The sequence below is a fragment of the Mustela erminea genome, chromosome 6, assembly GCF_009829155.1.
Source record: "Mustela erminea isolate mMusErm1 chromosome 6, mMusErm1.Pri, whole genome shotgun sequence".
Classification (NCBI taxonomy): Eukaryota; Metazoa; Chordata; class Mammalia; order Carnivora; family Mustelidae; genus Mustela; species Mustela erminea.
In genome coordinates, this window is record NC_045619.1 from 64,502,174 (window position 1) to 64,518,068 (window position 15,895).

A 15,895-nucleotide genomic window follows, 5' to 3' on the forward strand; every position below is an offset into this window, starting at 1 on the left:
CCATTAGAATGGCAAAATTGGCAACACAAGAAACAACAAATGTTGGGGAAGTTGTGGAGAAAGGGGAACCATCTTACACTGTTGGTGGGGATGCAAGTTGGTGCAGCCACTTTGGAAAACCGCGTGTATATTCCTCAAAAAATTAAAACTAGAACTACCTTATGACTCAGCAATTACACTACTATTTACCCCCCCAAAAAAAACAAGTGTAGTGAAAAGAAAGGCCATATGCTCCCCAATGTTCATAGCAACAATGTCTAAAATAGCCAAACTGCGGAAGTAGCTGAGATGCCCTTCAACAGAAGAATGGATAAAGAAGATGTGGTCCATATACACAGTGGAATATTGCTCAGCCATCAGAAGGGATGAATATTGGAGGAGATTATGCTAAGTGAAATAAGCCAAGCAGAGAAAGTCAGTTATCGCATGATTTCACTTATTTGTGGAACATAAGGAATAGCATGGAGAACATTAGGGGAAGAAAGGAGAAATGAAGGAGGAGAAATTGGAGTGGAAGAGGAAGCATGAGAGACTATGGGATTCAGGAAACAAACCTAGGGCTTTAGAAGGGGGTGGGTGGGAGGATGGTCGAGCCTGGTGATGAGAATTAAGAAGGGCATGGATTGCATGGAGCACTGGGTGTTATATGCAAACAATCATGGAACACTACATCAAAAACTAATGATGTACTGTATGGTGACTGACTTAACAACAACAAAAAAGATAGTCATTTGGGCGGTGCCTGGGCAGCTCAGTCAGTTAAACATGTTCTTATTTTTTACTTAACTCTGTAATGTGGAAATATTTTTCTTCCTTGCTTTTTTCTTTTCCACTTTCTTTCCTGTATCTTGTTAGTATGCCAAGTATTATTCCAAATATGGATTATCTTGTTTAATGTTTATACTGCTCTGTGAAGCTATTATTATTAGTCTTATAATTATTATTATTTCCCCCATTTTATAAAAAAGGAAAACAGTCTCAGAAAGGTTAAATGGATAGACCAAGGTCCCTCAGTCAAAGAGGACTCAGATTCATTTGTATCTAGGGGTTAGGCTCCATAGCCTACGTTTTATGTTTTAAAAACCACTCTGTAAGATGGCATCTGTAAACTCTGAAACTTTTCTGAATTTGAAACATAGTTTTTGTTATATTGTGTAAAAAGATTCAGAAGCAGTGAACTCTTCCTGATTTTACTATTCTGCATTTATTCAGTATCTTTTCTTACTGATTTTTCTCCTACTAGAAAGAACTGGATCATGTGCATTTGGCAGAAAAAGCACTTTCTTTTATTCTCATGTTTATAAGAGAAATAAAATATCTCACTTTACTCAGAAGAAAACTAAGGTAATGTTTCATTTTGGCTTTGTGCCTATTTAAGATATGAATCTGATTCTCAGAGCTTTCAAACATCTTGGATGTGTCTTCTTTACAGACTATTTCTCCTTTTTTGCATCTCCCATAAAACAAGGTTTAAGAGAATATATTCCAGATTTGTGTTTTGACTCCTGTGGGTTTTTTTTTTTTTTTCAAGAATAGCATCTTTTCTTTGGAATTTATTGAACAAATCAAAGTTTTTAGGAGGACCTGCTGTTTTGGGTATGCTGTGGCTCTGATTGGAAAATTCTAATATACCCTGATTGTACATTATATCATAAATCTGGAAATATTGTAAGAAAAATGGTTTTAGAAAGAGTCTTTATCATGACATTCACAAACTTTACAGGGTCTTCTTGCAATTCTCTGCAAACATGGGTCTGGTTTCAGGGATCCAGGGGGTCCTGGAATTTTAATAGCTCAGCTTTGGTTGATCTTTAAAGTTACTTTCAGTGAAACTATTTATCTTGTGATTTTCATTGATTAAGATTAGCAGCTTCCTTTTTTTTTTTTTTGTTGATTCCGCATGGATTTATTGAGGCAATAAATTGCATTAGGTTTGTTGGGTATTTCTTTATACATATTTCTTCCTCCACTAGCTGTATTCATTCCTTCATTCATTTATTACATTTATACCATGCCATAGCAAAACCGTGTCTCCTCAAACTAAATAAGATAACTCCATTATAAATTCATTCTGTAGTTCTCCATGGCAATTTTATCACTCTTTGCAAGTTAAATGTTTGTATGATGTCTCCCTCACTGTTCTGGAAGCTACAGGAGGCCAGGATCTCTCAGGATTGGGCACACTTCCTCACGTAATAGGCTCTCCAAAAAAATTACCATTGAATGAATAGATCTTTGTGTCCCTTTGATAGTGCCTGGCACCTGAGATTCATTTTATATCTGTTGTAAATAAGTGATCACAATAGAGTGCTAGAGGGATAGAAAGAGAAGAAACACAACATAATCCCCATGTCAGGGGTCCCATACAGTTCAGCACAGAGCAAATAAGTATGAGACCCATAGCCCTCCTTGAGGTGCTGAAGGAAATGAAGAGAAGGACAAGGGAGAGTGGGCAGCAGGGAAGGAAGGCTTCTCAGCAGAGACCTGCCATGGGAAATGATCTGTGGGGAGAGAGAACATGTTAAGTCCTCTGGTGAGAAGGATCGGGGAGAAGGATAAGGAAGACCCAGTGATGCAGAGGTCACTGCAAGAAGTCTGTAGAATTTCCTGAATTGTAGCAGTGTCTTTGCCTCTCTATTTGGGCATTAGAAACAAGTGATTTGCCTGATACCAGTGAGTAAAGAGCCATGGCCAGGTTAGGGGGCTGTTGGAAAATTGTGATGGGAAAAGTGGTTTTCAAAAAGGAGAAAGGGCAGCCCTGGGAGTTTTAACAAGGCTCTAAAGTGTAGTCTTGAAGCACAGGATGCCCCAGGAGGGTGAGACTCGTGTGGGGCACCAGGGTGAGATGCTAAAAGGAATGCATAATAGCAGCTAACCAAGTTTTGTCCTAGAAGGAGACAGGATATCCATGAGGCAAGCACCATCTATGTATCTCATGAACCTCATAAGGATAAAAATGAGGGTGGCTGAGGCAGTAGCCATGCCAGAGAAGGAGCCAGAGAAGTCATGGTGGAGGGCTCCTTCAGGGTTGGGTCACCTGCATATGTGGTTGGTCTTGCACAGTGGCTGTAAACCCAGGACTTCCCAGCATACTCCCACCCCAAACATTCACTTTGTGTCTATTTGGGGTCATTTAGCCTTCTGCCCAGTAGTTGTTTCCCCCTAATCTCCCAGCATAATCTGCTTCATGAGACTCCAGATGGCCCCAGATCTAACTGTTCCATCCTCTCAAGGATGGGAATACTGATAGTTCCACTACAACTCCCAGTCACATGCTTCCTACAAGTAATAAAGTCCGTTTTTCTGCTAGCATCTTGTTATTTTCTCTCATCACTACTGTCCATCCCCACACCACATATTATAAATAAAGCCTGGTCTATAGGCTTCAGTTCTCTGTAAAACAAACAAACAAACAAACAAAAAAACCCACAACTTTTTGTTACTATTTAAAAAACAAGAGGGGCGCCTGGGTGGCTCAGTGGGTTAGGCCGCTGCCTTCAGCTCAGGTCATGATCTCAGGGTCCTGGGATCGAGTCCCGCATCGGGCTCTCTGCTCAGCAGGGAGCCTGCTTCCCTCTCTCTCTCTCTACCTGCCTCTCCGACTACTTGTGATTTCTCTCTGTCAAATAAATAAATAAAATCTTAAAAAAAAAAAAAACAAGAATAACAACAAAACCTCATCAACTTAAAATAAGAAGGGGATTTGTAGAGTAAGAAAGCATAGCACAGAAACTAGAATTTACCAAAAATACCCTTAGAGAGTGTCATCAATAGTGTCAACAATAAAATCCTGGGAACTAGGAATCTGATTCTAGTCATTCATTTTCGACAGAAATAATTATTTTTATGGATGACCGTTCCCAAGTGTTTGACAATTCCTGGAGTCAGTGTTCCAGATGAAAGCATCTGTTCTGAACCTTGCTAAAGTACTTCCAGAATCACGTCTTCACATTCCCACATTTCAGTGAAGGAGCCAAAATGCAGCTAGAAGTAATTACTTCAGACTAAGCCCTGATGCTAATGGTGCTACCTCATTAGTGTTGTGGCTCAGTGAGGAGCCAGAGTGTATTTTTAATGAGTTTAGAATGGTAATAAAATTAAAGTGGAATTGTTGGGCAGAAGGAATATGTAATCCTATTATAGTAATGTCTCAACATAAAGGGAATAGTGACGAGAATGGTAGGGGATTGTATTACTTTTGCACTTGTCTCTGCTTTTAATGTTCCTGGCTGCTTAAGATCTTGCCCTTTGGGAAATGCAAACACATCCCTCCCCATCGAAACCTCCCCCTTCTTGCAGGTGTCAGATCAGATTTTTAACTTCTCTGAGGTTTTCCTGACCACCAGAGGGACCTTTCTCTAAAAGCTCCTGGTGGTGTTGTTTGGGCACCAAAAAAGTTGTGTTTCATGCCTCAATTGCCTCCTTCTGTGGCAGTGCCACACATAAAACAAACCTGATAGGTTGATTTTATTTCTAAGAAACAGAGGGAAAGCATATGTAGAGAATAAGGACATTAAAGTTTGTTCAATAGTTTTTGAGGAATTATTGCATATACAGAACTCTGAGAAATAAAAAAAAAAAAACGAAACCTTTGCTCTTATCCAAAATGTTATTGAAAGTTAATAAATATGCAAATATATCAAACTTCCCAAGATTCCATCCAGAAGTATGTGAATATCTTTATAAACATCATATGAACTTTTTCTAATGTGAGCACCATCAATGAAGGATGGCCTTGAAAGACATAAAATTATTCATCCATCCATCCATCCATCCATCCATCCATCCACCCACCCACCCACCCACCCACCCATCTACCAATTTAGAAGCATTAAGTAAGTGCTAGGTATTGGAACACAGAAGTAAAAAAACTGTTATGGTGAATTCCTGCCCTCATGGAGATCCTGCCTCTCTAAATGTATGATGACAGAAATGAAGTTGGAACCAAATCATGAAGGACTGTGTATGCCATGTTAAGGCATTTGAATTTTATTTTGAATTCTGTGGGAGAAATGATAAAGATGTTAAGCAAGGAAATGAGAATAATGTATGTTCTAGAAAGATGTTTCTAGAAGCATGAGAGGTAATAGCAGAGTGGAGTTGTGGCAAAGCAAGTTTGAATATAGAAAGATGAGAAAAAAGACCATCAAATATTTAAGATCCTCTCTCCAAACTCTCTTTAAGAATAGGTATCTCAGCTACCAATAGGAGAGCTGGAAATATTTCTGGCTGAAAACTGTACCAGCTTAAAGATTTTATTTATTTATTTGTTAGAGAGAGAGAGAGAGACAGAGGAAGTGTGAGCAGGGGAAGGAGCAGGGGGAAGGGAGATGGAGAAAGAAGGAATCTCAAGCAGACTCCTAGCTGAGCACCAAACCTGGTATGGGGCTCAATCACAACCCTGAGATCCTGACCTGAGCCAAAACCAAGAGTTGAATGTTTAATGGATTGAGTCACCCAGGCACCCCAAAACTGTACCAGTTTAAAACCTTTCTGAGCATGCACACCAAAGATGAATTAAAACAACTAGGGACTTTTTGGGTTTTGAAAAAGAATTAATATTCAAAGCAAAATGTGGTTATAAGGGGCGCTGGGGTGGCTCAGTGGGTTAAGCCTTTGCTTTCGGCTCAGGTCATGGTCTCAGGGTCCTGGGATCGAGCCCAGCATCGGGCTCTCTGCTTGGCAGGGAGCCTGCTTCCTCCTCTCTCTCTCTGACTACTTGTGATCTCTGTCTGTCAAATAAATAAATAAAATCTTTAAAAAAATGTGGTTATAGTTTTATGCATTTTTATTAAACTTATGTGTAACAAGAAGATATATTTACTTAATTTGTTGGATTAAACATGAAGCTTTAAAAAGTAAAGTGGCATTTAAAAAAAGGGAGTTGAAAATATTTTATGGTTTAATAGAACTGTTTTGTTCTCTCATAGAGGATTTTATTAGTAAGACACACTAAAATTCTCTTTGTTTCCCTCATCTTTGTTGTGTTCTCTCTAAAGAGCTGAATGACCTATTTTTATATAAAAGAATGTGTAAAAAATTTTCTAAAATTCATGAAGGGAATAAAATTTTGTCTAGACATGTGAAGGGAAGAATTTCACACAGACTCCTTAGCTGACAAACCAGAGAAATTCAGAGATCTTGTTCTGTACAGCTGTTACCAACCCTACTGTCAAATGTGGTTAAAAGAAAATAATCTCCTGGTCTAGATCTGGTTCCTTCATCTCCTCCCACTCCTACCTTGGAACAAATAGGACATTTTTAGGTTGAGCATCTAGTGGGGTCCATAATTAAAGATTCTACTGTGCACATAAATTTAGCTTGTCCTTTCCAGTCTTGATGGCAGATTTATAACCCATACTATCAAAAAGTCAAAATTCTGTTGCCTGTTAGTCCTAATAAAGCAGCAGGAGTTTCCTGAAGGGAATGCTGATGAGCCTAATTGTTCACAGCTAGAGGGTGAAGGATTGGCTTCATCAATGAAATTTAACCTTCTCCTTCCCCATTTCCCTCTTGACTTTACAGATAGGAGTTGGGTTCCAAGAATGCATGAAAGAGATGCTCAGATTTTCATTAGTAGTGATCATCTGTTCATATTTTGGCAAAACTGTGAGATATTGATTTGGATTTGATGGTATAGTGATGGTTAATACCAGAAGTCTGTACAAAAGTGTTGATGTCTGAAACAAAAAATTTCAGTGCTGAAGTATGACTGTTTTGGGGGTCGACCAAATGAGATACTGGAAAGGTCTCTTGTTGGCTTTCTTATGAAGTTCTGTATAAAACAGAATGAAGAGACAGTTTATTTATAAATGTTTCTCTAATAAATATAATATGCAGATCATTGTAGAGATACATTCTTTGCAGACCAAATCCCTTACCAATATTAGAGAAGTCTTCACAATCCACTTTTGCTGTCATTCACAAATACTTCTGAATATCTATTGGGAAAGGTTGTCATAGTAGACACTGGTTATACAAAGAGAGGCTTATAATAGAAATCTAGGTAGGCAGGACATGTTTATGTGAAAGTAGAAGGTATATCAAAGTGGATGCTATGCCAAGTGCTTAAAGACTAGAGAAAAAAGGGGAACCCATAGTAGAATTGAAGGAGATGACAGAGTAGTGAGATGTATAGTATAAGGTCAGGAAAGCAAAGAATTGGAATTTCAGGAAGGAGGTGACCAGCACTATTTATTATTATTAGAAAGTTCATGAGACTAAGGACTAAAAATAAGTAAGGAAATTACACTTAGCTATTTATTTGAAGGTCATCAGTGACAAGAATGTGCAGTTTCAGTTGAATGGGAATGATGAATAGGAAAATGTAAGTATGACCCGACATGGGACAGATTCAACATTAGAATTATTGTGAGTAAAAGGGTACTAGCAAATCGAATCCAACCACATATACAAAGATAATACATTATCATGATTTAGTGGGGTTCATCTCAACAGTGGAGGTCTTGGTTAGTAAATGATACATACATACACATGAACAAATGCACATACATGCAGTTGGTTTACCTACTGATTACCATGTTAAGGATTGCATGGAGCACGGGGTGTGGTGCAAAAATAATGAATACTGTTATGCTGGAAATTAAAAAAAAAAAAAAAGATAAAAAATAAAGAAAATACTTATAAGATCATCTTAAATATTCAGTATCACTCCAATTAAAAGTCCACCAAGCATGTTTAAAAAAACTTCTTTTTAAATTTTGTTTAAAAATTTTCTTTTAAATTTTATAATGCAGGGGCATTGGAGTGGCTCAGATGGTTAGGCATCTGTCTTTGGCTCGGGTCATGATCTCCAGGTCCTGAGATGGGGCCCCATCTCTGGCTCTCGGCTCAGTGGGGAGTCTGTTTCTCCTGCTCCCTCTGCCTTTCCCCCTGCTTGTGCTCTCTCTCTCCATCTCTGTCTCTGTATCTCTCTCAAATGAATAAATAAAAAAATCATTAAAAAATTTATAATGCAAATTTTGGGAATTCAAAAACTTTGAAGAATTGGAATAATTTTAATGAGAAGGAAAGGTTGGAGAACTTATACTATGTGATCTCACAACTCACTATATGGATCTGGTAATCATACAGTATGATTTTGGCCTATGACATACATGTAGACCAATACAAAAGAATGAAGTTCAGAAACAAGACGCATACATGATTTGGCAATTGATAAAGCAGGGTAATTTCAAGAGGGAAAAGATAGATTTGTCAATAGTGTTGGGAGAATTGAGTATCCTTATCTAAGACCTTCAACCCTTCCCTCATACCATATTCGGAAATTAATTCTAAGTGGATCATAAAAATATAAAAGCAAAATCTATAAAGATTTTTTTAAAAGATTTTATTTATTTATTTTATTTGACAGACAGAGATCACAAGTAGGCAGAGAGGCAGGCAGAGAGAGAGAGAGGAGGAAGCAGTCTCCCTGCTGAGCAGAGAGCCCGATGTGGGGCTTGATCCCAGGATCCCGGGACCATGACCTGAGCCGAAGGCAGAGGCTTTAACCCACTGAACCACCCAGGTGCCCCGCAAAATCTATAAAGATTTTAAAAGAAACAAAGATTAACATCTTTGTGAACTTAGGGTGGGTAAAGATTTCTTTCTTTTTTTTTTTAAAAGATTTAATTTATTTATTTAACAGAGAGAGAGAGAGAGAGAGAGATATTACAAGTAGGCAGAGCAGCAGGCAGAGGGGGAGGAAGCAGGATCCCTGCCGAGCAGAGAGCCCAATTCGGGGCTCGATCCCAGGACCCTGAGATCATGACCTGAGCCAAAGGCAGAGGCTTAACCCACTGAGCCACCCAGGTGCCCCATGCCACCTGCCATAAAGATTTCTTAAGTAGGAGAAATAAAGCACTAACCATAAAAAGAAAAACTGATAAGTTGCTTTTCATCAAGGTGTAAAATATCATTAAGTAAAGATGAAAGCAAGGCTCAGACTGGAAGAAAATACTGACGTACATATATTTGAGGTAGGGCTTGTATTCAAAATATGTAAGGATGGGACGCCTGGGTGGCTCAGTTGGTTGGACGACTGCCTTCAGCTCAGGTCATGATCCCGGAGTCCCGAGATCGAGTCCCGCATCGGGCTCCCAGCTCCATGGGGAGTCTGCTTCTCTCTCTGACCTTCTCCTCGCTCATGCTTTCTCTCACTGTCTCTCTCTCAAATAAATAAATAAAATATTTAAAAAAAAACAAAACAAAATATGTAAGGAAAGCTTATAACACAGTAAGAAGCCAAACCACCAAACTGACCAAATGGGGATAAGATTTGAACAGGCATTTCACAAAACTAGGAGTATAACAAACACGTAGTAGATGTGTTTACAAATTAATGTGTTAAAAATTAAAACCACAGTGAAAACACTATTCACCCACTAGAGTTGTCAAAATTAAAGATGTGAGGCAACTGGAACTCATATATTTTTGGCAAAGTGCAAAATAGTATAACTATTGGAAAAATATTTGGTAGTTTTTTGTTTGGTTGGTTTTTGTTATTAACATACAATGTATTATTTGCTTCAGGGGTACAGGTGTGTGAATCATCAATCTTACACAATTCACAGCACTCATCATAGCACATGCCTCCCCAGTGTCCATAACACAGCCACCCTATCCCTCACCCCCCATCCCCCAGCAACCCTCAGTTTATTTCCTGAGATTAAGAGTCTCTTATGGTCTTTCTCCCTCCTAATCCCATCTTATTTCATTTTTTCCTTCCCTGCCTCCCACGTCCCCCAACCCTGCCTCTCAAGCTGCACCAGCTTGCATTCCCACCAACAGTGTAGGAGGGTTCCCCTTCTTCCACATCCTCATCACATCCTGTTGTTTCCTCATTCTGTTGTTTCCTCACTTGTTCATGGTAACCATGTGAGGTGGTATCTCGTGGTGGTTTTGATTTGTATTTCCCTGATGCCGAGTGATGTTGAGCACTTTTTCATGTGTCTGCTGGCCATTTGGGTGTCTTCTTTGCCGAAATGTTCATGTCTTCTGCCCATTTCTTGACTGGTTTATTCTTTGGGTATTGAATTTGATAAGTTCTTTATAGATTTTAGATACTAGCCCTTTATCTGATATGTCGTTTGCAAATATCTTCTCCCATTCTGTCAGTTGTCTTTTGGTTTTGATGACTGTTTCTTTTGCTGTGCAAAAGCTTTTTATCTTGATGAAGTCCCAATAGTTCATTTTTGCCCTTGTTTCCCTTGCCTTTGGTGATGTTTCTAGGAAGAAGTTGCTGCGACTGAGGTCACTTGGGTTGCTGCCTGTGTATTTGGTAGTTTTTAATAAAGTTAAACATGTGATCTCCCTGATATGAAGAAGTGGAGATGAATCATGGGGAGTTTGGGAGGTAAGAAAAGAAGAAATGAAACAAGGTGGGATCGGGAGGGAGACAAACCATACGAGACTCTTAATGTCACAAAACAAACTGAGGGTGGCTGGAGGGAGGGGGGTAGGAAGAGGGTGGTGGGGTTATGGGTATTGGGGAGGGTATGTGATATGGTGAGTGCTGTGAAGTGTGTAAACCTGGGGATTCACAGACCTGTACCCCTGGGGCTAATAATACATTATATGTTTATAAAAAAGTTTAAAAATTTTTTAAAAAGTTAAACATATACTTAGTGTAAGACTCAGCAATGCCACCCTGTGGGTTTTTACCCAAGAGAAATAAAAACTCATGTTTATAAAAGATTTGTACATGAATACTTATGGAAGATTCATTCATAATACCCAAAATGGAGACAACTTAAATGTCCATCAACAAGTGAGTGTACAGTGTCACCTGGTTGGCTCATTCAGTTAAGCATCCGACTCTTGATTTCAGCTCAGGTAATGATCGCAGGGTTGTGAGATCGAACCCAGCATTGGACTCCCTGCTGAGCACAGAGCCTGCTTAAAATTCTCTCTCTTTCCTCCCCTGCCCCTCCCCTGCTTGCACTCTGTCTCTCTCCAAAAAAAAAAAAAAAAAAAAAGTCATTTAACACGTGAATGTATAAACAAATTGTGGCATATCCACGTCAAACAAAAAGCTATGAATTACTGATAGATATAACAAAAATAATTCATCTTTAAACATAGTGCTGAATGAAAGAAATGAGTCCCAAAAGAGCATATGCTATCTGAATTTCTAGAATAATCAAACTTAACCTGTTTGACTGTGGAGTGCAGATCTGTGGTTGTCATGTGCAAGGGAGGATGGAAGGTTACTGCATAGAGGCACAAAAGAAATTCTAAGAGAGATGAAAATGTATAAATCTGTCATATTTATCTAAGTGTATGCATAAAATGTGTGCATTTTATTTGATGTTATTATACCCAGTAAAGTTGATTCAAAAGGTAAAAAACATAATATATGTCCAAATTTTAGGGCTTGGTTTGCTTTTGTCTTTAATAAAATGGGATTAATATTACAGGTAGCTCAGTGTCCAATATAGCAGGATATAATATAATTAAAAACTAATAATAGAATTCTATTCATTGATGATATATGTTGTATTTGAGTTTGGTGCTTTTTAAAAATTTTTATTTTTAAAAAAATATTTTATTTATTTATTTGAGAGGGAGAGAATGAGAGAGAGAGAGAGAGTTTGTGAGGAGAGAGGTCAGTGGGAGAAGCAGATCCCCGCCGAGCAAGGAGTCCAATGTGGGACTTGATCCCAGGACTCCAGGATCATGACCTGAGCAGAAGGCAGTCATCCAACCAACTGAGCCACCCAGGCGTCGAGTTCAGCTTTTAAAATATAACCCTCCCCTGTAAGTAACGAAGCAGCTTTTTGGTTCACTAAATAAGATCTTAAAAACCCGTTAGATTGTACGTACTAGTGTATTCCAAATAGTCTTAGAAGTCATTAAAATCTTGTTCTTTCCATCTCTTCATTTTTTTCTTATTATTTTTATAAAGGAAAGTATAAAAAGTATGTTACATTGGCCGATTTCAATCTGATGAAAGAATTTGTCTGACAGTCATGAAGTAGGGTGAGAAAATTCGAGTTCTTCTATTTTCAGAAAAGGAAAATAGTATTTGTTTTCCACTAAAGAAACACTTGCATCTTGTACACCTTTTTTTTTTTTTAATACAAAATGGATGAGTTATGGATCCCAGAGACATGATCAAGGCAAGATGAAGGATGCGTTGCTGATTTTTATTTTGGATTTTGTTAGTCTTTATTGCTTTATTCTTTTGCATTGTACCAACTTGCGAGAGAATGGCCATTTACTCTCCTGTGTAAATGTCTAGGATCTATAACTTTATGCATGTGTTTAGGTTTTGGTCAAAAAATATATCTTTAAAGTTTACAATTTAAAATATGATTATGGATATTAGTCAGATTTTTAAAAGGGTAGGAATGGAATTTTTCTTTTATAAGTCAGTTGGGTGAGCTAAATGCTTACTTTGCAAAGCCTTGTGTGGGGAACGCAGGGCAGACACACATAAATCAGGCACTCACTGGTCCAACATACTTAGAGAAACTAAATGACTTTCTCATTTGAACATTAATTTACACATGGTTGGATGACTGGAAATATGGCAATAGCATGATAGTGTATCAGTGAGAAAATGAAATTGGCTGCAAATAAAACGGAAGCATTTGATTAAACAAGTCTCTGTGAAGGTCATTAGCAGTATGAAGCTCTCTAGTCCATATGTGTTGAGCAGGAGTAGAGTCAGGGCACCTGCGTGTGCATGAGAATGAGGTGTGGGCGCAGAGCCCATGACTGGTTGTGTGGAGGACACTTTTGTTAATCAGTACAGTGGCTTCCCTTCACTGAATGGATGCAGGCTCCAACCCAAGACAATTAGGCTTCTGCCCCTAATTGTCACCTCAGCGCAGCATTGTTGTACTACTACTGCACTGGAGTGGTCTGACCTCAGTATCCAAGCTGAATTAACAAGGGCAATGTTGTTGAAAGTCAAATTAGACTTTTATCTTTTAGGACGATACTGTATTACATTTTCCTTTTCCTTCCAGGAAGGAAGAGATTGACAGACTTTTTGGTTGTCCTGTTTCTGTACTTATTCAAGCTGAACCCCTTCATTCCTTGGTGGAGAGAGACAATTGTTTCCTATATATGTGTGGCCACAGAGGGTATAGACCATAGTGTTTTAGTGTTTTCAATGGACTTCTGGTGGCTCTTTCAATAATGGCTACTTTGTGTATTTGCTGGGCATTGTTTTGAGCCACTTACATACTTGATCTCACTGAAAGCCTTTCAATAACACTCTAAGACCAAAATTATGATGACCACTTTCCTGCTGTGGCCTCTGAGACCCAGTGAGCTTAAACTGCTTGCCCCATCTCCTGGTGGGTCAAGATGCAAATGGGTCTACCTCTCTCCCTGGGCTGGGCTGGGTTGGCCACACTCAGATGTCATTCCGAAAGAAGGAAGCCTAGTTTTGAGAGCTGAGAATGAAGGGAATTACTAGAGATCACTCTAGAAACAGAGGCCCAGAAGGTTTTTCAGAAAGTCCAGGAACTTGCCCAGAGTCACAGAGCTAAAACTGAAGAATTTGCCCCAGGGAAAGGGGTCTTGATTATAGCATTTTAAGAATCAGAACAATAGTTGCCATCAGCAAGCCCAACTAGTGAGTAGCTTGGGCCAGTCTGTAGTTACTATGGAGCGGCCACAAGGAGGCAGATCAGTAACAAAACCTTGGGTTTGTGGGGTCATCTGAGCCCCAAGAACACCCCTGGTCGGTCATTCACTTGCTGTGTGACTTGGGGCTGTGTGACTGCCTCCATATTCCATTCAGTCTGGAAAATGGAGATGATGATGCCAGTAATAGCTTCCTACCTGGTTAGATAGAGATTTGTGGGGCCATCAATATATAATCACTATTATTATTTGTAGTATGTGTAATACAGGAACCCAGAGGCAATGTCTGAATAATGATGAAAAAAATCCAAAAAGAACAAATGAAAACCTAGTTTTGATAAAGACAGAAAGAGGTTTGGGAGATAAATTTGGTTTCTGTTTGGTTATTTTTGCCTCTGTGTTTGTTTTTTTGTGTCTCCTCCCTGTTGGCTGCGTGACTATGTAGTTACCATTGCCTCCCTACCCAGACTACCTAAGGACTGGGATGCTGTGGACAGATAGCCACGTTCTCAGGATTCATCATAGATGTAGGTCATTACAGCTGAACAAATTGAGAGTATTTTTTAATTGATTTCTGTTTACACATTGGAAATATAATTTTATTTGATTAAAAATATTAAATTAGAAGCAAATAGGCATACAGATTGCATGGTAGAACACAGCAGAATTGCTTGTTTCTTTAGCAATTTGCCAATGTAAACTACTTTTCTAGGTCTTAAATATAGATTGTCGGGTCTATGGAGGAATTAGGAGATGGTTTCAAAAGTTACAAAACTGGAAGAAACAAATATTTCATTTTTATATAAACCATGGTTATGATGCATATGTTACTTCTATTATATTGATAGACATATTAATCAAACTTTAAAATCCCGACATGAATAACATTTGTATGTATATCTTGAATACTCTGTGCTAGGGTCAATGTGGTTTTCGTTTCTACTCTAAAATCTTATTTATGGCTTTCCCCTATGGAGCTAGCTTTCTGTGTGAGTGAAAATTCAAAATAAAAAATAAAATACAATACACATCAAATATTCCAGAAGTGAAGAGTTAAAAAAAAGAATCTACAGGCTATTTTTAATATGACACAGACCTTTGTCCTCAAGGTAGAAATAATCAGAGTTCTGACTGTATATCTAAGAGCTCTTTGTCCAGGTCACTCTGCTCTGTGTTCCTTTTGCTCTCTGACCACGGTGACCTGCTGGGGTTCCCAATCTGGGAAACCTTGATGCTCCATACTGCACCGGATAGTGCAGTAGGGTAGTGAGATGGTGCAGTCATTTCCATCTCTCACAGGTCACTGGCCTTCATTGCCTGATGTTTGTGTGAGGTTTTGGTTCAGTTTGCTTTATTTTGTTTGTTTGGGAGGAAAAATGAATTTCAGAGGTTTCTGGCAAGATTGTACAGATCATCGCTGATTCCCTACTTTCTAGCCCCATCTGCAAGGGTAGTTAAAATCCTCATGCCTTAAATGTAAAGCCACATTGAGCCTGGGAAGGGGTTGTGACCTGTTCTTTGGATGAGTTTGCTTGGACTAAGAAAAAATTTATTGTCTCTTATATCAACAGTATTTGCACACTTTCAATTGTGCTGTGTTTTATTAGGGCCACCTACTCTGCTGAAAGGCTTTGACCACAAATGTAAGGTGATCTATTGAGAAGGAGCTGTGGTCTGTCAGAAGCTGAGGTTGCAGAATGTCTTTTTTGGTCCCCGTGTGAACTCAGCTCAAGAAACTCGTGTGCTTTAATTATTTTAAACTCTATTTTGAAATTAGTTTAGATTTAGAGACAAATTGCAGAAATCATATTAACTAGGAAACTAATGTCAATACAATATTATTAAGTAATCTATAGATCTTATTCAAAACCTGCCAGTCTTACATTAATGTCCTTTTTCTTTCTTTTTTTTTTTTTAATGTCCTTTTTCTGGTTCAAGATCTACTTTAGAATCCCACATCAAAACACACTCATCCTATGTGTACATTTTAATAAGTTTTGACAATTTTTTTAAAAAGATTTTATTTATTTGACAGAGAGAGAGTAGGCAGAGAGGCAGGCAGAGAAAGAGGAGGAAACAGGCTCCCTGCAGAGCAGAGAACCCGATGCGGGGCTCTATCCCAGGACACTGGGATCATGACCCGATCTGAAGGCAGAGGCTTTAACCCACTGAGCCACCCAGGCGCACCATGTTTTGACAAATTTATGTGTCATGTAGCTACTATCAAAATTAACATAGAGAACATTTTCCCAATTCTCAGAAGAATCCCTTAAGTTCCCAACACCACCACAAA